The following is a 26301-nucleotide window of genomic DNA, read 5'->3' on the forward strand; positions in this document are numbered from 1 at the left end:
GAAAGAATAACCTGCACGCTGCCACCGGACGAAGGGAGCATTTTTAATGACGCTCGCTGTAAAAAGACCCACCCCGCGTATTTGACAGTACGGCGAGCTCTTGAATCAGAATCACGTCTCAAAATGCGACAGAAAGTGGGATCCGAGGGGTGGGTGTGAGGGAGACAGCTAGCACTCGACCCGCATTCGGTTCGCTACCGTTTGTAACTGGGCTTTAATGAATAATTCACCGTTAATCCAATTATCTAAGATGGATCGTAAAATTATGCAAACTTTAGCTTAATGCGCTCACTGCATAACTTGTTCCGCGGTTTGACGAGCGGGCGGGCCCGGGCGGCTCCAACCAGCATCCAGCAGCATGGACCAAACGCAAAGAGCCGGCCAGCCGGTAGTCATCATCTAGCTCGTTGTCTTTTTTTTTTGGCCAGCTCGTCAGTCACGAAAGCGTCATCCATCTTCCTGGGTGGGGCCACCGGTTCACTCGAGCTTGGTTCTGCATTTTGCTGGACATATTTTCCTTCCACCATAACAAACCACAGCTAATGGGCACGGTAGAAAGTGGGGGACGAACAAGGTTACCTCCTTGCCTTGGGGATGTTTTGAATAATTGCTTAGACATTTTAAGACTCCAACCGTTGGCGGAGCAAAAAAAGAAAAGGGTTTTCTCGGCGTGATGAGACGGCAAAAGATGGACACCGCACAATTTACCGTGAAAGTGAGGAAAAGCGTGTTACTAAATGGTAGCAGGAATTGCTTGTTTTCGTCCAACCTTTCCTTCCGGCGATGAAAAAGGCTCTCTATTCGTTCACGGTAAACTGTTCCATTCCCGGTGCTCAGGCGGAGAAATGAAATAGGAGTTTTAATTATCCTCTGCATTCTTTCAACCCGTCAACAATATTGTTGCATAAGGTTGCAATAATGACAGCCATACTGTCGGTGCTAAAATCAACAACAGCCGAATGGCGCTTCAGCCACCCATCGATAACCGTGTCGATAGCAATCGCACCTCGCTAAACTCGACACAAACACCCAACAGCCTCAACAGAACACACACACACACACAAAACCACCCACACAGCCAGCCCGCCGATGAGATCAGACCGCGACCGAGTTTATCCGAGTTTTAATGAAGGTCTTAATTAGACAGAACATAATCAAAAGCATAGATAACGTAATTACTGTCAACCACGACGCGAACCGCGCGCATTGTGCTGTTGGCACTTCTCGTTGGCCAAACACGCTCTTCCAGCAGCCCTGAGGCTTGGTGGACCACGCTACAGAACCGGAAGAGTCACGGTGTGTACAGCCGAGCTTAACCGACGCCCTGAGGACATCGCCGCGCATGAAGCCAAATGAAACGATTTTTTGGCATAATTAATGAGGCATCGGCTTTTAAAGCAGACCCGTTTCGGTTGGTCTGCGTGTGGTAGACCTATGCCTAGTATAATAAATTCTTCGGTTTTCATCACAATCCTTTCCCCGTCCTGGTTGGTCGGTGGACTGATGAGGTCCAGGCTTTGTGGCTGAACAGTTTCCAGCCAAACCAAAAACCATGCTAATATGTTTTTCCCCGAACCCCAGTAATCCAATTGACGTTCCACGGTCACACTAAATCTCGGGCGTAGTGAGGGGAAAACCAACCGAACGGGGTGCCGGATGTTGAGTGAACGAAAAACACTCTCATCGAACTAGAACACCCCGCGCTTTCCCTGTCTATTCGAGGGGGGGTTGTGTTGCTCCGGGAAAAACTTCAGCATCCAATCTAATTAACCGTGCGGAGGTGTAATAAAATTGTTTGCTGCTACACACGCGGCCAGTTGCTGTGGTGTGCCTTTTTCGCTTTTGCCCCGATGTTGACATTGTGTGTAAGTGGCACAAAGTTCAATACACACACACACACGCACACCAATTCTCTAGAGGGGAGTGGGATGAAAGTTTTCTCGCCCCGTTCCACCCGAAGCCCCGAAAATGGCGTTTTCCTTGGCGGCTCCATCTATTTCGCACTGCGCTGCGTGTGATGTTTGCGTATGTGCTTACGCCACCCGGGATTAGGTCACTGTTTGGACCTGTGGCAAAAGATTAGCAGCCTCCCACGTTCCGGCTCACAATTGATTGCAGACGGAGTGATTTGATCCCAGGATTTCGTGTCCCCAATTCCGGCGTTTTTCCGCGGCATCTTTCGAAGGTGGATCGTTTTGTAAACATGTTTTATGGGTCGACTGGGTCGCAAGAAACGTTTTAATGTGTCTACGCGTGTGTCGTTTTACGATGTTTTCGAATCGGTTGCTTTTTATAGGACGATATGCTATGTGTTTCCTTTGCTATGCTATGTAACCTTTGTTGATATTAAAATGGAATGAATAGAAATGAAATGTAAGGTTGCAAACGCACCAAGATTTGGTATGTGCTTGCAAATAATTCAAAAGAAACTTACAACATGAAATTACGTACAACACACAAATTAAAGTAAAATGGCAAAAGTGTCCTTAACATGTAGGTCATTTTTTGAAAAAGTTTGTCTATAGAGAGGTAAACAATTTAATTTCTTTTTGTTCAACAGGCAATCAATAACTTGGGTTTTACTTTTCTTTTGTAGCAAACAATTGAGATACTGATGATTAGTTTTGTATGTCTCCTAATAAAAATAAGTTTATTCTACCTATTGTTTTGCCTATTTTTCGTAATCCCGCTTCAGGGCCAAATGTGGCCCATTGAATTAAATAAATATCAAATCAAATATCAAGTCTTATGTTGCTTATAAATATTCAATGAAATTTAATTTAAATTGGGAAATAAGTGAAAAAAAGAACAAACCTAGCTTAGTTCACGAAAAGAGTTTAAAAACTAAAAAAAGAGCATAAAGGGGAAAATTTTTAAATTTAGTTTTTCCTACATTTGATACTGACAAAACATTTTCACTTTCTCAAACCTGATCGAAAAGGATCGGTATTTGCAGATACTTAGTAACAAAGTCTTTCTAAAGAGAACTAAACTATCTAAAGAGAACAGGTCGAAGCGTTTAGGGTAAATTGACAGAAAGCCATGGGAAAATTTTGACAGTTAAAGTGAACATTGTTTATGTTTAGCGATGGATGGTGCTATGGAGTGAATGAGAGTTTTGTTCAGCATTTTGCACTCATTTATTATAAGAATTAGACTTTTTATAATTAGACGCACTTTTTAGAAAATTATAAGAATTAGAATCCAACTAGAATATAACATGACTGATACAATCCAAAGATCTCATTTATCATTCGTTCCCGGTTAATAAGCAAAGGATGGTATGCATATTGTACCAGTGTGTGCCGATTGGATGTTTCGTTTAACTCTCAGTGTTTGATTGAAAGTAAATCGGACTTCTTATACCCAGTTAGAACATGTACTGTGCTGTTTTATGCCTGTTAAACTTTTCGTTCTTCCAGCAGAACCGTTGCAAACGGTAGTGATTCGTGGTCACGGAATGGCAAACAATCAAAACGGTTATCAATGTTTCTGAATACAGAGTAAACTGCAATTACTTCTCCTTTATTCTCCAGAAGTGGTTGACCGCAAGAAATTTAACCAATATAATCTTCCTAATAGTAAATTCGTCCACTTTTCCGCGTTAACTATTAGCCATTTGTTTGTAAACACTTTTTCATGAAACTGTCAAAAGCGAGCTGAAAATGGCAACCTAGCAACGGGCTTTGCATCGACCTGTTCTCCGTAATAGATCTTGCTTAGTAACAACGTTTGCTTTAATTTATTTCCTGAGTGTCGTACTAAGTAATGCATACAAAATGGCAAAACGTTCTTAATTATCCTTTTAAAAACGATGGGGGTTTACTAACGATTTTATGTAATTTTAGACAACCGCTTCGATCGTTCCCTCTACGATCGAGTTTGGGAATGTGGCGGTTGTAACCCATCGAAACAATGTTGTTTACAGAACATCCTACAACACGACTGCAAAATTCACTGAAACTACAAAATTTTCCAAATTACTTCATTCAACTTGTACGGAAAATAGTCCACTAAATTTAAAACGAAGAAATAAAAAAAAATTAGCAAAAATACCATTTTTAGGGTTAATTATAATTATAAACCCTATCATTTATGTCATCGCAAACTGACTCCATATGGTGTTGCGTTTTGGCAACGTATCAGACAAGCATCGTCAAGCTTTCTGGCAAAAATGTTCACCCCATTGACCAACAAACCAGCATCTCTTCCTTCTCAGGAATGTTTTATTTTCATCCGTACCGAAACGACCGGTTGCACATTGAAAGATAGAGCAGCTAGCTGAAACAAAAATGGGAGTAAGAAGCAATCCCGTGCCAAGCCAATGCACTTGCACTACAAGGCTGGGCATAATCTAACACACAACGTACTAAAAACCCCCGACAAACATACACCCAGCGTAAGGGTGTGTGGCCAAAAATACACACCATAGTGGGTTGTCGTGTTTTCTGCATCGAATTCACTCCACTATAAATAAACTGAAACAAAACCGTCCAAGAAATACTTGGCCAGCGCGGAAAAAAAGAATCGAAGTGCAGCTTTCGGCAACCAGCCCCGAAACTCTGTCGACGCTGACGAGGTTGGTTGCTCCTTTTCATCATCAGAAAAGCTTTCCAATCGACCACTATGTTCGGTTTTTATGTCCACCTCTGCTGCCCCGCCCTCTGTTTGGTGTATAAACAGTGGCCATGGCACATGGCCGCGTGGATGCCTGCCTGAAACGTTTTCCGCAACCCATCACAGTTGAGTTGATCTGTCGCATTTATACGCTCTGCGAGTGGTTTCATTTTTCTTCCTTACTCTCTTTCCCTGCACTCCGGTGACATTCTATTGCCCTTTGGATTATTTTCTTTCCCCCGCAGAAGCTTCATCCGGTGTGTACCATTCGGCTTCGGACAGCGCGGAGACCATTTGGCCAATCGCCGTCCAGTGTGGCCCGCTGCTCATCCCGCCAGCCTAACAGTGTCACACAAACACACTCAAATCCCTGCCTGACGAGGAGCTTGACAATTCAATAGAGAAAAACACACACTCTTGCAAAGCGCTCAGCCACCCGCAAATGCCATCCAGCGCGCTCTGACAGCTGCCAAACCGTGTTCGGTGGAAGGGACGGAAATTTCATTCAATGCCCCCAACCCGCCCAACTGGGAATTGAGAACAGTACATCAATTTTTACATTCCTATTCCTCCTGCTTAGCAGCGGAGAAAGATAAATGGAAACTGGAAGGCAAGTCAACTACAAACAGCAACAAAATCCCCAAGACATTCGTTCCCCGCCCAGCGCCCTCGTCATCCTCGCCATTCGCCATGGAAAGAAAGTTAAAGGCGATCGAATTAGAGAAGAAATGAAAAATAGGAAGCGGGTCCGGAAAGTGGGAAAATCGAACTTCCTTCCCGATCTCGCAAAACTCTCATACACTGTGCCGCACTGCACTGTACTGTACTTCGTCGTAAATGCTGTTGGTGTTGGTGTGCATTCGACCCGGTTCCAGATGGATTACGTTCGATGTGTTGCGCTGCCCGGTGGGAGGGAAAGCAAATTTTCCGGGTTCGTTGGAGCCACCTCCCACTCGATGAGGAGGAGAATGATGATGATGATGATGATACTGCACAGTGCTGCTAGGAAAGCATTTCCTTTTTACATTCCGCAAGAAGAAAAAAGCAACCGAGGGTACCGGGCAAGATGAGCCTGCAACGCAGTGGGAGGGTAAAAATTCGGAAAAATAAATAGCGCATGAAGCGACGGCCGGGCAATGGGAAAACAATCTTTTTTGGCAACAGTTTTGCATCTCGCGCACCCCGTTTCATAATCATACCCCAACAGTTAGCCATAACTGCTTTGGGCCAATGTCCCGGGCTCCGCTTTGGCCCGAAATCCCTCGAGGGAAGTTTTTGTTTCGACCTATATTTTGTTACAACTTTCGGTATTATGCTTTTTCCGTTTTTTCCGTTCTTTCATTCAACCATCCCCCGCACGAACGGTCACCCGATGATTGTTTTGCATTGTTTTATCGCTTTTTTGTTGTTGCTTTCTAGCATTTAAAGTGTCTCCTTCTTTTTAAGGATTGTTTACGCTATCGGGTCGACGATGTCTTATGTTTCTTGAGATAATAAAAACGAAAAAGATCAACAACGACAGTCCATCATTTCAGATTATCGTAAGGTCAAACGATGTAAGCAAAGAAGTTTCGCTGCAGTTACAGGAGACGTTGTTTGTCAAACGGCAAGCGTGTGCCTTACATAATATTACTTTGAATTTATTTTCATAAAAAAGTGAAAGAATTAAAATAAACCATAAACCATAAACCAGTGGTGCATAGTTAATGACATCTGGGAATTAATTAGCTATTGTGCCAGTGCTGAAAAATGCTACATGAAACGTACAATAATTGTCCGGATGAGTTGAATGGGAAGAATTTTGTTCATATTTTATTGGAAGAACTCCAACAAAAATAAAAAAAAAGCTAATGTATTAAAGCTTTTCATGCTTCTTCGAATCATGGAAAGTTAAACTAAATTCAATCATTTATCAGTTTTAAATTCTGGTTACGTTTAATATCTCATTTTTGCAATGTAGTCGAAATATCTTCAGAACATCTGATTTGTGCCTATAATATGATGAGAATTACTAGGAAAATTGATAGTAATTTAAAATAATCTCAAATTCCTAGCAACAAATTCACACTTATGAAGTAAAACTGACTCACTCATCCCTGCGAAAAAGACTGCGAAGTTATCAAATCCTTTGTAAAAGTTTCAATGCGTTTGCTTTTCAAGCTAGACATGCTCTAGCTCCTCTTTTACAAGATTGTACTTAATTCGACAAAGCAATGGTCTTGAAGTTATAGATGTCACTGAATATCTGGCCAGCCAGTCACTCGTTACCACCAGCAAAAAAAAAGCAAACTCCAAGTTAGTGTCGCAGGTCGCATACAGCTCCAACGGCAACCCAACTCCGATGTCCCGCTGTGTTCTGTGGTGTTGTAGCAAAAGCCGCTGGATTGAAACCTTCCTTTGCCAACTCTCGCTTCAAAATCGATCTTCACAGTTGCATAACGATGTTTTCTCGTGTAAAACGATGTAAGTGCCACCGTGCTAAGGGCGGAAAGTATGGCATCAACCGTACTGTAAAATGCTTTCAGCTAGATGCTTTGCTCAACTGCTAACGTTTCCGTTCCAGGGCGCCTTGAGAGCGGAGGATTTGTTCCACCGACAGACAGAAAACCTTGGATAAAGCAGACTGATGGCCATGAAGTTTTACGCTTCGTTTGGTTAGCTCGAAGCTCCGAAGGCCTTGCACCGACTGGAGGTGAAGGGTCAGTCAAATGTGAGAAATAAATGGGAAAGAAAAGTAATCAGTTGTTTGATAAATCAAGCAAAGAGGAGTGCACATTTCCCACAAATTTGTTTTGAGATCTTTTCTCAACAAAACAAGTAAAAACAATAGATGTGCTTTCATCATGCGTACCACAGTAAACTATTTTGTTGATTAGTTCCACAATCCGCTTGTTGTTTCTCAACACACAATGGTGGTCATATTCAATTAACAAACATTTTTCGCCCAACAAACTTTATATTCCTCTCAACACTTTCAAGAAGCTCCTTCATGAAGCGTTTTCGCCCTAATGAACAAACCGTGTTGTAATAAAGTGCACTGGAGAAAACTTTTCGCTCGCAGCTGGTCATCCTCCCAAGTGCCTCGGCAAAGCTTCTTCATTATAACCGTCTCACCTTTTCCGAAATACCACGAACCAGGCGGGGGAACATTTCCAAAAGCAATGCACCACCCGTTCAAGCACAAATCAAGTAATGCAGAGAAGTTATTTCCTGCGACAATTGCAGCGTCCATTAAGAGGAGAAAATTGAAACAATCATCTGTGGCCCGGTACGCTTCGAACGCAAACTTTGCACCAGCAGTAACGATGCCGCGCCACTCAGTAACCCTCAGGGAGGGTCAAAATTACTTACACGGAGCATCGTTGACACGCTGCCAACTGCAAACTGGTGCTGCTGTGGGAAACTTATTGCTACCTTTCGTTGGCCAAGAATGTCTTCTAACCCCCCTACCCATTCCAAAACCCGTTGGTCCAGCTGCAACGTTGCACAACTGCTCGCTCGCAGTGCGTCCGTGAACGATGCTGCACCCTGACCGGGCGAGAAAACAGAAATCGTACTGTGGGAACACGATCAGCAATGCTTCTGGCGAGGAAAATAGAAATTCAAATCGAAATGAGTTCGCACAAACCACAGCAAAGAATTATGCAAAATCCTTTGCCATCCACCGGTTTGCAGCAATCCACCGGAAGTCGGGTCGGTACTCCTTCATGATGAGCTGGCGGAGATCTGGTTTCGTAGAGCCCGCAGAGAATGGACGCATAAATTACGACAACTGAGCCCCCGGGCATTATGGCACTGCTGCTGCTCCTGATACGCCCGGACCTATCCCCATACTTCCGCTGCCGGTTGCTTCCGCTAATAGGATATTGCATTTGCAGCTGAATAGAAGAGACGAACGAGAGATGAATGGATCTATTTTGCTGCAAATAAGCTGCTTTGTGAAAAGCTAACTAGACGTGCACTAATCTGATTAAAGTTAGTATTATTTTTCTTTGGGGTTAAGTTTTTATTCCGCACTGAGCTAATTGAAAATGTTCAACAATGGATCGGAGTGTGATGGTTACAGAAATTCCGAACCGAAATATTTCAAATGTGGAGTTCAGAAAACGACGGAGGGATCATTTAACTTAGTTAAATGGTGGGCGGCATACTGATCTAAAAATACACATAAAAGCTCCAACAATACTATGACTTGCTCTAGGTAGATCTATATAATCAACGCTTATTTTTCCAAAAATAACATTTACCAAGAGCCGTTGTATCGTTTTCATAAACATTCGGCTGGCTGTACAAAATTTCAATAGAACACAGCTGGGGATGTTGGGCATGTCCGCGGACTAGGGTGTCATATAAAATTCCTCCGAAATTCGTCTAAAATGGCGCCATTGCTTAGAGCTTCAAATCCACTGGATGTGATTTTTGCTTAATGATAGTTTTGTTCATATTTCTCAGGTATTTTTGCACTGTTTGGCCGGTTGCATCGACCTCCCGGCCTAGCCAACGCAGCGGAGTAGCGACATTTCCCTAGGTCTTCATTTTCAGCATCATTTCAGTACTTTGGTCGCTCAGGGTTGTCGGAACTGGGCTTGCTTTCGGGGCTCTGATTGTTGCCTAATAGTGCCAAAATGTTATAGTCGGAACGGACCTATACTTAGACGTCCACAAACTGCAGCACGGAGTCCATTCAGATGCTACGGAGTGCCGTTCTTTTTTATCTTGCACCTGCAAGATCTGCATCTTTATCTGCATCTTCTAAACGAAATTGCTTCACTTTTTTGGCCATTGCGATTAGAGTTCGACTGATCAAGGTGTAAAATACTGTATGCTGCCTTATGAAATGCTAATTTTGAAAATGTAATTAACGTTTTGTTAGTGCGAGTTAACATAAGCCCATGTCCATTTTTATAATGCAAACGTTACCGGATTATTTACTTTAAGCCTAGAAAATACGGAAGAATGTTAGATTGAACAAATTATTGTATCTCGTTCTAATAACCTCTTTGCTGCAGTCTATTTGTTGTTAATGCTTGCAATCCTAACAATGAAACTAATGGCTTTCTCTGACCCTGTTTTAGTATGCGCTAATTGTGCTGGTATGGTTTCATAAGAAGTAAAATTTAGTAAAATTTAATTTCTATCAGTTTCAGTTCTACATCTGCTTATAGCTTTGGATCGGACGGTATCGTACATAATCGGGTGCCATTTTAGTTTGTATAGTATCCATATAAAATCAATATTGTTCTCTTTATATCAACAAGATCTCAACCTCTTTATTTCCTTTTTAACCACTCTTTTTGTCCTTAATAGATCGCACAGACGTCCCATGACGATCATTTGGTCTTTGACGACTAGATATTTTTCAATGTTTTCAAGTCGTTCATTTGGACATAAAAACTGTTGTAATTCTAGAGAGCTAGCAGATTTATATTTGTTATCGCCGGCTGTAGTACTAGTTTACTATGCAAATATGACTATTTTATGAAATCCTTAGATTTTTAAAAATGTTATGAATTGAGCTAAATAATTGATAATAATAGTTTAATAATAGTTTAAGTTTCAATAAATCTGTCTACATGTTACTATCACAGATGCGCAGATACTTCATCACATAAACTATACAAACATCGATGTTTGGATTGTCATTCAGTAAATAATTTGCTTCTAGTCTAAAGCAATTAAACACGTTTAGCCTTTCTCTGGGCTGCGAGCTACCATAATTTCTCTAAATACTTATTCCCATAGCACTTTCCGTGTATTTCATGTGTTAAACAATTACGAAGTATAAGCTAGTGCACTCAAGAGTAGATGATCCTATTTCTATTGGATCGATTCTCATCTGAAGACAATTCTCGGTACAATAAAGGAAATCTAATACTGGTGTCCTTTCCGTTTTAAGTTCGTAGGCTGAAATGTCAGCCTGTCAGATGTTTGCATTGTATAGCAGTTTTCGAGCATCTAAGTGGGTATAACATACAGGTGGGCTTATCCCAAGGTGTATGAATTTTTAACAGTTGGTTTGTTCGATTTTAATGAAATAGTTGTTCTTAGCAGAAACAAAAGCAGCAAAATCTACATCGCTTCGTGTTCTTTCCACTGCTTTTCGACTTAACTATCACAATACTGCTTCATTTAAACTTGCTCTGCACAAATTCCGCCGTCAGGTAATGGCTACGCAGCTAAAACACTCTTGTCGAGTGTGCTTGACAGGGGTTTTTTCTCTCTCTCTCTCTACACACCGTTACTTACTGACAGCATCTCACTGCAGGACACGTACACTTAACCGCGCACGAGAAGATGAAAATAACTTTGACGAAGTAAAATGGAATTAGTTGAAATAAGAAACCCCACTACAACAGCTACAGCAATGAAAGAAGAGAAGAAGACAATGTGCCCGCTAAACCGAGAAGGTAGTTAATCTTGTCCCACGCCACAAAACTGGCAGAAGAGACGTTCCACACGAGATAAGAAACCAAATCGAGTGTGCGACCGAAAAGCTCGCTGCCCGGGATACGGGACGGCCAACACTGCGCAACAACTTACACGAGTGTGCTGGCGCTGCTGCAAATCTTAATTCAATATTGAACTATGCTGGCGCCAGCGGTTTTTGGCCCGAACACGCTCTCCCAAACATTCTTATCGCGCTGCCATTCGAAACCACCCACTGGAGTGTGTGCGTGGTAGGGAAGCAACGAGATGAAGTGTATTTTCACAACGCGCGTATGGTGTGTTTCGCCGGATCGAGAGGAAAGGGCAAAAGAAAATCGCCGAAGGAGACCCCCGAACAACAAGTTCAGTGCGAGACTACTTTTACTCATTTTGCTCCAGGGGAGGGATGGTTGGCAAGTGGATCATTGCAGCACGAACGTATCCCATCGGCATGCTCACACACCCGCTTAAACCCCTGCCGGCTATACGGGGAGGATTATCCGGACATGAGAATATGGCAGCAACTGACACACGCAAACAAACAACTCTCCGCTGCATAACTTTTCCTTCAGCATCACTTTATATAAGCGCTGCTCAATCGGTGGATACACTCGCAAAGAGGCGCAAACACACTCACGCACCCACACACACACACACAAGCAACAGTTCAAGGATTTCCAATCATCGGTTCGGAGCATCGTCGCCACACAAATCGGATCCGCTACGACTCATTGACGGATCTGTGCGGGCAACGAGACGAACCAAAAAAAACCAGCAAAATGGTGACACACAAACACGCAACTGTTCCTCCACATCCGTCGCCCTCACACGGTGCGATTGTTTGTCTACCAAGATTGATGAGTCGCCCGACGACCGGATGGGTGCTTCAGGTCACTCGGGAGGGGTGCGCTGTCATCAAACAAATTCACTGTCACGTACCATATGCGGCCGTACATTGTTTTCCGGCTTCGCAGTGGTCCACAGGCGCAGTTCTAGCAGCACTTTCCGTTTCAATTCTCATGTCCACTTCTGCCTGGTGCCTCGGATCTACTTGTTGGGCCATTTTGGCCAGGTTCCCGGCAAAATAAAGGGCCATTAAAATAAAAGTTAGATTATCACCAACCTGTAGCGGCGGTATCGGTTTGCTCCCCCGGAGTGTCAAAATGTTATGGCCCTTTGCAACCTTGAGAAGCGTGCGGTCTTTGAGCCTTTCTGTCCTTTGTGGGGGACAATTGGTGGAAGAGGTAGAGAGTTCAGATTTATTTCGCTCACCACGCGCCAACTCTTCCCAGTCGACGGCCAACCGAAGCCCGAAACATTTGATTCTTTTATTGGTAAATTTTCATTAAAAATTCATTGCCTACTCGTTCGGGCGTCGTCGTCGTCGCATGGAAAAAAGGTAGCTTCAAAGTTGTGTTCCTCCCCCTTTGCCGGCCGATGGTGAGACAGGTCCAACAAAAAGGCACACACTGTCTCCGTCGCCGACTGCTTTGGGTGGCGTTCGTCGAGTCATGCTCATAAAAACATAATCCTTTGTGTACACACAGAGACACACACACGTGCGCGCCCGCGGAGTGCCAAGGACAATGCGCGATGAGACGCACGGCACTGTCGCCTGTCACGGTCCGTACGGCAATACACACACACACTCCCGGGACGATCCGAAGACACAAAATCACATAAAATAAATATGGAGACGATGGGTTTTATTATATTGCCGCCGTCCAAAACGCGCTCTGATTGCGCTCCAGAAACGCGCAACACGCAGGAATGCGGCCAGTGACCGGGAAGGAGCGCAGCATTAGCGATGCGGGGGGGAAATAGGGTAGCCGCCAGCCGCGCGGCCACGGGGTTGAAGTGAAATATTCCAATTTTTATGGCGCTCAATTTTTCATATTTTTAATATATAGATATATTTCTTCGTCTCTCTAGCAATCATGCGAGCCAAATGTTTATGTGTGATTGCGCTGTGTGTGTGCGTGTGTTTGTGACATGGACACATTTGAAATATATGGCATCGAGGGAGATTAAATGACGCCATGGCGTGGCTTGCAAAATGCGCGCGCGCCCCTCCCGGAAGCGTGGAGAAAGTTTTTCCCGCTGCTCCGGAAGGGAAGGGAAATCTTGCGCGAGGACGTCGTCGTGTTTGTCGAGCGGGAAATTCCGCCCAGAAGGATGTGTCACATTTTTGCTGCTTTCTTTGCGCCCTTCCGCTTGCTGCGTGGGGAGGGACGGGCAAGTAGATAGAAAACGGAGGGTGTGCTTCAGTGTGCTTTCCGATCGTCAAAAGCAGTGGTTGCAGCAGAAGGGATGAGCAGCGGATCGGGAGGAAAGTATAAAACGTGTTTTCCGATTCGAAAGCTCCACATCAAGCACACACACATACGCACACCCTCTCTCACACTCACACACATACACGAAGAGAAGAACCAACGAAAAACATAAAATAAAAACGGTCATCCAACCTTTTCCCAACATCGGGGAAGTAGGTACAAAACGAGGGCGACTCGCTGACGGCTTCCCTCTCCCTTCCCACCGGCGGTCTATTGCGGTGTCCTCGACGGTAAAGTAAAGTTTTCCAAACACCCCTCCAGGCGAGGGGGGGGGAGGGGTGTATCGAAAACGGGAAGTCGCTTTGTCACATTCGTAAGCAATTTTGACGTTGGCTTTCGGGCAGGGCCGTGTGCGTGTCGTTTTGCTTTTCTTTGTCCTTGGCTTGGCTCGTACTCCCGCGAGACGGTGTGTGTCACGTGGCCTTTGGACGTTGTTGCGCATACGGACGACGACGACGACGACGACCGGACGACGAGTGCCGGGGATAACTTCAAAGGGAGCAAAGAAACAAAAAAAATGCGATTGTACCCACACGCAGATACTGTTGCTTGCGGAGCGTGGTTGGCATGGGAGTACGGGAAGGTATTTGCAATTCATTAAAACATTACGAAACCTCTTAAACGCTTCTACACTGTCACAATTCCTATTTTCAGGTCTTACTGTTTTTCGTCGTTTTGGCGTTTTGATAGGTTGTGCGTTAAAAAGCATTATAACATGTAAAAGCCTAATCAACCTAGTTTATTAAAAAGGTTTCACAAATTTAATTGTAGAATTGATAGAATATTTTATTATTTTCAAAAGCTCCCCATATGTTTATTGTGCGGGAAAATAACTGAGCTCGACATGTTGCTCCTCACTCTACGCATGATTTTCATGAATCGTCATTTTGACTTTATCCTTTAACACCTGGTTTGAATACATTTTTTTATGTTTTAATTAATATTGTATTAAAAAAGTTTTTTTTCTATTACAGGTAATCCCCAAAATTTCTGAATTTGACCTTTGATTCCTTGAGCAAATTCTAATGATCTGACATATCAATTATCAAATGCATATAAATACCTTTTGGTCGAGATTCTTGAATCTTTCAAGAACGTACAATTTTGTTTTCTTGAGTCAAAATTATATAAAATAATTTATTTCGTGACTTAAACCCATCACTTCACGCAAAATAACACAAAAATTAGTGATATTAACTTAACTTAGTTAACTCGAAATCTTAAATTTGGACTTGCGCAGAAATTCGAAATTACGCGGTTTTTCTCGGTTCGCTGTAATAACGTTTAACAGCAACAACCTGCGCCCAGTGCTGCAAAATGTCACTGTCAATGTCATACAAAAATCTGACTGAAACAAAATCCATATCAGCGTCACGTACACAATTGTGATAATCAGAGGTGATACTCAACACGATTTTTTTGACCAATGCATGCTTCATGTCATTATGGCGACTGTCAGTCACTATGTCATTACTTTTTTTGACTGTTCATGAAAAATTCCGGCTGACATAAAATGATGTCAGCGTCACGAGCCCTGCTGTGATGATCGAAGGTGACAGTTGTTGCGACCATCACATGCTTGGTGACATTGTGTGTAACCATCTCTTTGTCAGTCACTTGGTCGTGACATTTTCAGTCACTGATCATTGCAATGGTCATGGGAGATATGCGGTGCGTGCGAGTGGTTCCAAGAAACATAATGAGCATGTTTTCTCGCTCTGTTTGTCCCGACAGATAATCAACACAGACAGAGGGAGAAACCATACTAATTTTGCTTATATTCCAAGAATGTCGTGATTATCACCGACAAAAATGTCGTGACCAAGTATGTGACCAAGAGTTCGGTGCTAATCAAAATGTCACCAAGCGTGTGATTGATCCTCCAACTGCTTGAGTCTCATCACTGATCATCTATCATCTAAGTAGTGTACGTGAGCTGATTAGAGCTTCGTTTCAGTCATAAGTGTTGATGGTTGAAACAGTGGCACAGTCTGAAAAAATCATGATTATGCTTGCGCCGGCATAAAGCTAAGGTTGTCAGTCAGAGTATCGCGTAGGACTCAAGAATTTGCATGTCGCGTTCGGCAAGTCATGACGCACTTTTATTGAGTATCAGCAATGAGCATCAAGCTACCACGGATATGTTCATTGTTTTCGTTGGTTTATATCTCGTGATGCTCATGACATTTTGCAACACTGCCTGCGTCCTTCTAATAGGCTAATTGATGTATTCGTAACGTGTCATAGCGTCAGTCATGCGTATGAGGTTCATCCAACGTTTGAACTGAAGATAGACGTATTGATAACCCTTGTTTTAGACAGCTCTACCAGACCCAGATTTATACGATAAGTTAAGGTAAAAGTAGCATCCATCTTGAAACTATCGTAATTTTTAAAGTTCATGACAAAAAGAGTATTCTTACTTCATACATGAATTCAAGCAATGTTATAATAAAATGCGCATACAGTGATTAAACGTAAATATAGAATTAAAAAAAAAGATATAATATCTCATCATCCATCATCTTCGACGCTTCCTGGCAGAAACAGAGCTTAAGCTACTCTGGCCAATATCCTAAAATAATATTATGTCAGGCGTAACCGCTCCAGATACCTTGAAGACAAGATAAATGTTAGTCAACCTGCTGGCTACCAGCTGCCACCTATATTAATTAAAATTGATGAAAAATATTCATCCCGCTGTTGGCTTGCTACTACTACTACTGCTAGACCCAACAAAAGACACTACCTTAACATCACTAGCTTCCAGAGAGAAGAAACAGGAATCATAAACGAAAGACAGGGAAAAAATCGGCAACTAAAATTAATTTATTCCACCCCGCCAAGCCGGAAAGCTTAATCGCCAACTGGGCTGCATGAAGAGCTTTTCCGCTTGAGCCGATTACTGAGAACCCGCGAAAAGATCCGTCCACCATCAACGGCGGTACACCCGTCCACCCGGTTCCCGGAGCGACCGACCCGTCGATGATGTGCCGTCTACCCGGCACCCCTTCGAATATGGAAAAGCACGCGATGAGATGAGTGGAAAATTTTCATTTTCTCATTTGCCTGATGTGGAAACAGAAAAACAACAGCGAGGCTCAACGGCAGGCAGCACTCAGCGGTCTGTGTGTTTGTGTACAGAGTGAGAGAAAACAACCAACAACAAAGTTGCATTTTACATGCACCCGACATTCACCAACCAGCCGGAACCCCTCTCCCCCGGAACGCCTCGCCTTCTCGGCTGGCTGCGGGTTGGAGTAATCCAGCAAAACAGTGCGAAAGCGCTTGTACGCTTCGAGATAAGTCGGCACAATGGACGCCACCGTGGCGGCGCATTGTTGGCAAAGTAATTTATTCTCGCAGATGCATTTACGTACCGGCTCAACGCTTCCAGCGCGATGCCATTGCTCATCGCTTGCGTGTGGTGTGGCAAATGGCGAGGGGGGATCCGCGAGGACGCTGTACTGGATGGTGATGTGAAATTGGATTCAAAATCGATGCATTTTCATGGTCTCATGGTGCAGCCATGCTTGCCGCCTGCACGGTGCGATTGAGTCGGGTTCACCTCATTGAAAATCAATTATCAACGGTGCAAGAGGAGGAGAAAAGGGAACATTTGTGCAAAGTTATGCACGTCGACAAGCCGTCAATTGGTACTGGTTGAAGTAGTTTATTAGTTAGTTTTATTGCTGAATGCAATCAAACATTGGGGTACGCTTTATACACAACCACAGTGCACATAAAAACGAATCATGTAGAGTAAATAATGGCGGAACTTTCAATGGTACAGATTTTTTTTAGATGGATTTAATGTGCCAAGAAGGTAAATTATTACATATTTTTGCATACTGCATGTAAAATATGTTCAGTTTATCTTCTTGGAAACAGTATTTTACTGTGTTGCACTCATAATGATGGTTTTATGTTCCTAAAGTGGAAATAGTTGAGCAATACTGAAGAAAACTGAATACGATCGGCATGCATCTGAGTTTACGTGTAATTGAGTAAGCTCGTTTGACGAGCAAAGTGAATATTTCTCACTTATTAATGATTGTTTGCATTTATTAGTCATAACTGACTGATTGACGGAACTATTGTACGTTAAAAGAGTATCGTAAAATAAGTTTAATTTGAATTTAAAACATCCAAATTTACTCAGCTGGCGGTTTTTGACCTTTGTATAAAATGCTAAAATAATTTCATGTGACTGTAACATGACTGTTAACTTGAATGATTTAAGAAAACCACCATTAAACAAAACAATCTGACCTATTTTTTTTAAGCTTATTTTATGACTATAGCGAATACTATGGAACATATGGAACAAGCAACAATATAACAACTACCTGTAAATGTGAAATGAGTACCAAAACAGAAATAGTTTGAATAAAACAACACAAATTAATGACGAATGTTGAAAAAACGAAAATACTACGTAAGTAAGTCAATACTTATGCCAATGAACAAGAACAACAACTAAATCTTGAGCTACTAAAATTGTTTAGTTGACATTTGATTCTGGTTTGTACAAACCCTATATTGCACAAATCACAGCCTCACTTTTTCACCGTGGCATTAAAATATAGCCAAATTAAGAGGCTTTTTTTGTATTTTTTCCTCCATCAATGCGTCAAATTCATTTAACATCAGGAATAGTGTCCACAATGCCAAATGCAATAAAAATTAACGAAATATCGCGTTATAGAAACTCCGGTACCGATGTAAAATATTAAATTGTAATTCAGGAATAATGTACATCTAAGAAATAAATACAAATGAAGGAATGAATCACCGTGGCATCATTTTGATAGTGTTTTGTTTATCATTGAAGTGCGGCAACAGGTGTAAGTTTAATACTAAAATAAAATATACATAATATTTTTCAAACAATAATGATGCCTAGTAGCCACACATGACATGAATATTGTGGTTTGATCTATCTCAGACATATGAAATACATTGACTGTTCCCTTAAGAGTGCAATAATTGGCAATTTACCCTTACATATGAAAAATAACAAAACAATTCCAAAGACTGCTGATTGTGCATACTTACACTGAGTTTATAAATTTAGTAATGTTTGAGCACACATTTTAACACTTTGACCGCCGGCTTTACGTCACAGTTTGCGAGTGAGCACGTAGCGCATGACAAGAGAGCGATGAGAGCGACAATTGTTCGTGCGACTATTATCACTCTTTTGTTTCATTTCGATAAGCGGCGTAGCACATGTCGTTCTCGTTCTCTCTTTCCTACCTCATTCGTTATCAAGAGAATTGGTGAGCGTCAGATACAGAGCTGAGCGGTGAACAAAGCCGTCGTGCGATTTCATATGACGCGGCGCTTAAAGTGTTAAAGATTCAAAATCTAGTAGTAATATGCAACTACCTTTCTTAAGCTATACAGAAAAGCCGTCCGTCTTATCCGAATAGAAAAAAAAGTACAACTACCTTTCAATAGATATAAAAAGATCCGCTTACTGCCAAACACCTCACCGGAGGAATGTTAAATCCTACACTTTTTCCCACCGAGCTTTTAAAGAGGTGCTTTTTGCATTATGGTCCATCATATTGCCGCCTGTGCCACTCGCACTTGACACAAGATTTATTTTGCCATCCACTTGCCCATGCTGGTGAGCTGTTGGTAAGCAAACGGAAAGGGGGAGGGGAGGGGATGGAAAACAGAACCAACACCGCTCAAAAGATGAACACAGTTCCTCTTTTGCCCATTGAAAGGCAGGCTAATCTTAGGTCACACTTGGGCCCACAACACACGCTAAGCATCGTTCGTGTGATGTGTGGAGCTGCCCGATGCCATAATGCTCACCGTCATCGCTCGCTACCGCTTACCACCACCATCTCCATAATAGATGTGTCGTTTTCGCATGTCGCTTCTCTGCGATTGACACATAGTACCCTTCCGGCAAGCGTGCGGCAGGCCGACAGGCCTGGCATGATTTCGGCGTCTTTGGTGAGCCGGGAAAAGCGTCATCTGCTCGTCGAGAGCATCGTGCAAAAGGTGCGGCGGCGTGCCTTCTTCCATCAACCCCCCTTTGCTAGCATTTACCTACTCGGGGGAGAGAGGAGTGGGGATGATACACAATGCGCCAAGATGATGATACTTCATCGTTGAATGGATCGTTGCTGCTCTTTCGAAGGGGGAAGCGTACAGTTTGCGTCGGTGGGCGAGGATTGCGTTTGGCGCGCGGGGCATGATGTGTGTAATCTAGATTACATGAGATGCGCAACATCATATGCCACACCGAAGAAACCAACCTGCCCAAGTGGTGGCAGTGGTGAACATCATCTTCTACAGCCACAGGGAGGATGCCTTACCAAGCTGACAGCACCAAAAGATGGCACACTTTTCGTCAATAGAACTCTTGCCATGGCGCGAAAGTGGCACATGAATAGGTGAGTGTAATCACGGGTTGGTATTGAAATATGATTCAATTTCTATTCAACGGGGGTACACAAAAGCGATGCAAGATGATTAAAACTTGTCTGTTTACCAACCGACCCGCAACGCAAATGCACTTTGTGTGGTGCAAATTCAATGTAAAGCGAACCACTAGACACGCTTTTTATGAAATGAAAATACATTAAAAACACTCTTATCAATTTAAAAATGAAAAACAAAACAACAAACTTTCCATCAATTTACCCGATAACTTCGCCGGCACGGCAGCATGCACCGCGCGCCGCCCGCGGGTAATTAATTTATTATACTTTTATCTTTATTACTTCCCCGGGCCCATTGATCGCTTAATCAATATCAATTAAAAACCACAGTTCCGAAGCGAAACGAAAACTAGGGACCGGCCCCAAAAAACGGAGCGGAACAGTGGAAAGATAATGAAGCATACGCCGGCCTTCGGGGAGAGGGGTGCCGCCACTCATAATTAATTTCGCTGTAGCTGTAGTGTAGCGGAAAAAAGCTCGAGCCTGGTGCAAAATTGGCCCCAAACGTTTGGCCTGATTGGTGCGAAAGAAAGAAAGACAAAAGCCACTGAACACCAAATCGATTTTCCCGAAAAACAGCCGGTACCGGTTCGGCCTGATGATCAAGCAAAACAAATTGACTACTTTCTACACGCACCCCGGGACTGGGTTGAACAAAAAACAACGCACACAAAAGGCTGCTGGCCCGTATAATGCGGGGGCCCACTTCGGCCGTCGATCAGGTTCCAAATCCGGTCCCATCGACGCCGGGCACTTCATCACCTAATCCGCGTTACGCTCTGTGCCAGGGGTGGATTTGAAAGAAAAAGGTGACACTAAGCTTCACTCTCGCAATCTCTCTCTCTTGCTCTCTTTTCGTCCACTGCACTGCTGAGCGGGCGGGCGCTCGCCCGCAATCCCATAATTTTCACCCAATTTCACACCACCCTCTAATGACAATATTCAAATTTGCTTTGATGTAACGCACCCGCCAAAAGTGGTGGCCACCTCCCCCGTTGGAATCTTTTCCGGTGGCCAGCTGGCAAACGAAGGCAACGCAGGCCAGTAAAAGCAACACACAAAAAACCGCCCAAAAAATGACGAAACTAAATGGTTTCAAAACAAAGACAAAAGGCGAGAAGGCTTAACGGGGAGGCGGAAACAAACAAAAGCCAGCGGCAACGGGATCCTTATCCAACCGTATCGAAGCAGCTAAAGGCAAAGAGTGGATGGTTTTTGTTTTTCTTCTTTTTTTCTCTCTCAATCAGTTTTCCATGCCACTAGTCTCTGCTGCTGCTGCTGCTCCTGCTGCCGCTAGTTAAAGGAAGCTTTCGCGCGCTTTTCCGTGCTTGATGGAGGCGCCTAGTGCCCTGTATCCGGATCCGCTTGAAGCCTTTAGCAAAAAGGCACTTTGCTGCCTTAAAGCAGAGCGACACACCAAGCGGATGTCTGTGGACGTATGCATGTGTGTGTGGGGGTGTTTGTACTACCGTTTGCTGCCCATTTCCGTGCCCAAAAAAACGTACGACGACATCGCTGGCCAAAATACACGCCGCGCTGCTGCCCCGTGTTGAAAGCGAGAGTTGGAAAATGAATATCGGCATCTCCCATGCGATACGGTCGTTTAAAATAATAAGTATGGAATGAAATAAAATTTACATTTCGTTTCGGGCTAGAGGCCCGGTACGCCGCCGCCGGGCCCAACAGCTCGCGGTCGACTCGCGCACGAAAACTGTCGTTCGTTTGCGATCGCGTAACGCTGCTACCGGGTGGGTGGGATAGCACGCTTCTTGCACACATATATTTTCCCAACCCCCCACTATCTTCTATTCTTTTGACTGGTAGCATCAGTGTGCATTAGCATATCAGAGAGCATAGCATACGGCGCGCTGTTGCGGATTAAAAATCTGCCTTTATGAATGCAAACACTACCGCGCGAGCGCGTTACATGTGTTCAAAGTGGCACGAGAGCGGAATTTCCAGCGCTTCTGGCCGGGGCTGCTCTTTGATGCTCGGCGAACACATTACACGGTGTAGAATCGGTTGTGGGGATCGGGTTTAAGCTTTGGGCTGAAACGCACGATGCAGGAATTGTTGCGTTTGCATGCTTGAACACGATTTAAAGTAATTGTTACGAACCGAGCTTCTCCGGCAGGCCACGCGAAGGTTTGGCCCTTAGCAAGAGTTGCAGGGTTGTAACGGAGGAGAAACAAACAGCAGCAGAGTGGACAGAGTATTTGATACTTTGCCTACTAACCAGTCCTTCCCGCTAGTTGCTTCTGATCCAAGGTTGGGAAGCCTATGCAGACGGAAGGGGGTGTTTGGCTCGGAAATCCAGGGGCTCTGTCCTATTTCGGATATTTAGAATTAGACCTCTTTACTCCAAGAGCTTCTGCGTTTGAATCCTGCTTTATTCAAAATATGGCCTACTTTTATACTAAAATTATCCTCCCAAGTTTACCCGAACATCCGTTCGGACGGGATAATTCGTGTTTCCAGAAACATCTTATTTTGACTTGGAAGGATAAACAATGGTTACTACGATTAGATTGGTAAAAAAAAAGAAATTTAGAATCGCGTGCGTAACAGTAATATTTTCACTTCTAAAACAGCAATATATTTCTGAACAGTTGTTATCATTCGCTTGTTATTTTATTTCACACAAGACACTGAATAAAGTGTCCATTTATTTTAGTGAGCATTTAAAATTGCTCTTTTCTTCCGAAACAAAAAAAGAAGCATGCAGCAAAACCTCATTAATTCGTCACAAATTATCAAAGAATTTGCTTTTACTGTGCTACGCCCCTTGCCGAACGGCACACAGTGGCTCTGCAGGCTCGGCCATCTCTTAGGCACCACACTACACATTCACCTCGTTGTCATACTCCTTCCTCCACTTCGGGCTCGGTGATAAATTGCCCGTACGTGAGGGCTGTCACGCTTAGCTGTTGTATTACCAGTCATTTCGAGAGCTCGGGGCACGAAGCGAACGCATCCATATCCCGTGTGTCCCTTTATTGACACCGCAACAGCAGTGGCACGATAGGGGAAAACGGCACACTCACCCAAACGGTTGAAGGTTGATACGGTGTGCGATGAAATAGGCAATGGAGGGGGTGAAATTTCACTTGCCGAAGTGGTCAAAAACGCATTTACGCTCCAGCGCACGGAGAGACAGAACCTGGGACGCAGCGAACCCGCTACTGCTACTACTACTAGGGAGTTTGTCGGCACGAGGTGGCAAAATAAATATTCATGAGCGTACAAATTGCGCTGTTCCCGCTGAACCGGTACCGGCGGTCGGTTCATAAACTGTGTGTTGGCTGACCGATCGAAAGCCATACACAACATTTGGGCTGCATAAACACATACCTTTCTGAAGGTTGAGCCCGCTTTGTTTGGCCTTCCTTCCTTCGGTGCTTCACTTGGTTAATCCTTAGTACTGCTGCGTATGTTCACACTGCTACTAAAGCTGCCTAGTAGTATCTCGCATGAAGCTTCAGTAACGCTATGCGCTTGTCACACTTTACGCCACACACACTCATAGAAACACAGTGTATCACTGTAAGCCAGCCGGTTCCAAGCCTAGTTGATAACAGCTTCCTTCGGGTTTCGCACATAGACACCAATTATCCATAGATTAGCTACCATACACACACAAAAGCACGCTCATACACGCACACACGTGGATGGAAATAGACACTAGAGCGTTGACGTTCACGACACAGACACACAGAAAAGGGTTAAGTTAGTTGAATAGACAGTATAAGCAATGCACCTACACACATACGCACACACACACACTGGGAATAACACACTAAACGCGCACAATGCACTTCTACGTTACATTATCTTACTATACCGGCAACGCGGTCAATTCTGCTGGGGGTGGAAAAATAACGAACAAAAATTAGCTTTTCTTGCGGTTTTGTTAACTGCTTCACATTCCTTTCAGTGTAACGGTGCATACGCTTAACAGAAAATTAAGTAACACCAAGTACACTAATAACAAGTAACACTAAGCAACGCAGCAACGGACCCGCAAAACTCGTGTCGCGTTCATGTAAATCGGTCAACTTGCTGCTCTATTATCTTCCCAACCAACGGGCTTCCCCTCGTAGATACGTACCCTGAGGGTTGCCGTGGAAGGGCGTAAAATTTGCATTACTGTGCACAGGTTGTGTGTATTGTCCTTCCCTTCTGTTGTTTGCAAGAAAATTGCACCGCTTGCTACGTTGCTTTCAATGCATTGTCACTGTATCCTGTGCCGTATATTGTGCCACATAGCACAATTTGTGTAGCTAGGAGAGAAGGAGCTCCAGCCGAACCTACCAGCCGGGTTTTTGGGGGGCTTTGTGCCACATGGCACTGTGTTCTGTGGCCACTCGTTGCGACCTACAATGCTTTCACTTCCATCCACTTTCTTGCGGCAATTCTTCGAGCCCGCTCAAGTAGAAACTCACCCTCCATCCGCCCCCTCGCTGGTTATCATCATCATCCCTTTATCCCAGGCCCCCAAAACGAGCACACGCCGCCAACTACAACAATGCAACCTACGCCCGGAACAAGCGCGTCAACAAGCGGCCCACAAGTGGAGCAGGCTCTTTTGTCTCCATGCCCCGCCTCTCCCCACACACACACACACACACACATCCGTGGCATTGTTTTGTCTTTGCATTGCATTGGCGCTTCCGGTGCTTTCGTTTCGCATTTACCGCATCGTTCTCTTTTTGGTCGCTTTGAACGCTTTCTTCACTATTGTCGTTGGGTGATTTGGCAGGCACACATACACACACACACACACAGCCACAAAACAGTTGCCAGAAATTAAGCCACTCACTTAGATCGTACAGCCACAAATGACAGCCACTGTCACTGACAGGAGGTAATTGTTTCGGCTGCGGGGTGGAAGATCCTGCAGTGAAGGACGCAACTGTAATTGAGCTTACTGTTGAACCAGTGTAATCTTAACTTCTGGAAGATCTATATTTCGTTTTGGGGTGTCTTCTGTTCGCATATGTTTCAGAGTAATACACAAACATATTCACGCACTCACACACACATACACACACACACACACACACACACATAAATCTCAACATCTGATTATGACCACACCAATTACTTCCGGGAATGTAACATCAGTGGGAGACCATTTCAGCAGAGTTCAGAAGATATTTCTCCGCCTTAAACTATCGCACACACACATACACACCCTGTACATACATCCACACACGGAAACTGGAACCCCTCAGCTCCTGGCACTGTGATGGGCACCTCTCCAAAAGCTTGCACCGTTGCTTCAAACCCGTTCAACAGAGTGTTTCTAGGCCCTAGTTTCGGCAAAACCTCCAAGTTGACGAAGTGACAAAGTCCCGCACGGAGAGACTGACACAACTGACTCACCACACCAGCCAACTGGTACTGGTCGAACCGACACCGACTGCTGCGACTATCGCCATGGCAACCGACAGCAATTACCGATTGCCACACATATACGCACGGCCTACGCACACCGAGACAGTGATCGTTCACGCTCCTCTTCCGCTTTGAAGCGATGCCTTGCAAGTTGAGATTTGCATTCCCAAAGCCACTCCAATCACTCTGTTGTGCGTTTCGCAACGGAACTGTGTGTATGGGCAGTTTGACTCTCGCTCGCTCTTCGTTTGTGTGTGTGTGTTTGTGGATCATTCTGCATCGGGTTTCCGGTTTTCCCGAACTTCACAAGCTCTCGCTCTCTCCACATCCTGTATGCCGTATGTGTCCGTGGCTTCTCTCGGGTGGTTCTCTCGTGTGCTTACACTTCTACCAGCGTGTGCGTGTCTGCGTTCGGGCTGCTGTCATCCCGACAACATCCGGCATCGCTTATCTCCCCGTCTCCTGAAATTCTTATCACTTCAGGCTCGAAAAGCGGGAGTAATCGGTACTCGGCCCAAAAGTAGAGATACCTGCTTCGGGAGCGAACCGGAACATATGGTGTGCTCACGCCAATAAGGCAGGGGCAGCCACACCGATCAGCAGTCTCCCATATATCCGTTCGCACAATGGGGTCCGTGCTTGCACGAGAGCATTGAATATGCACGCACTCGGCCGTACAGGTGGGGCGTCGGTCCAAAACACAAATCCACCTTCCGTGCCGAAAAAGTCACGCATACTCTCTTAAAATTATGCACGAAATGCTATTTGGAACTAGCGTTCGCGTTGGACAGAACAAATAGATTCACAAAACTCGCCTCTGGAGCTAGTTGGAGGAGTCTTTTTGGAGCACAACCTCTAAACGAAGCTTTCGAGGTCGTCTCCGTCCGAAACTGTGACATAATGTGGCAGCGCGTCGGAAACCTCCACGCAGGCAGGCTTGGCAGACGACGGTGCTACAACACGTAGTTCCGTCCATTTCCGGAGGTGTGTGCGCGACCTTTTCCAAACCCACACAGACACACGGACCGTGTAGCGCAAGGACGCTGGGAAACACAAGGAACACA

At 44.3% G+C, this 26301-nt stretch overlaps 1 long non-coding RNA gene across 1 annotated transcript in view; it reads right to left on the minus strand.

Annotated features, from left to right (window-relative positions):
* The window catches only part of LOC125907428 (uncharacterized), a 43464-nt gene that overhangs the window by 15343 nt on the left and 1820 nt on the right, over nt 1-26301 (minus strand). Inside the window, exon 2 of the long non-coding RNA XR_007452631.1 lies at nt 23192-23698. This is a non-coding gene — a long non-coding RNA (uncharacterized LOC125907428). The remainder of the gene's footprint in view (nt 1-23191; nt 23699-26301) is intronic.

The sequence above is a fragment of the Anopheles coluzzii genome, chromosome 3 (genome assembly GCF_943734685.1).
Source record: "Anopheles coluzzii chromosome 3, AcolN3, whole genome shotgun sequence".
In the NCBI taxonomy this organism is placed as follows: domain Eukaryota; kingdom Metazoa; phylum Arthropoda; class Insecta; order Diptera; family Culicidae; genus Anopheles; species Anopheles coluzzii.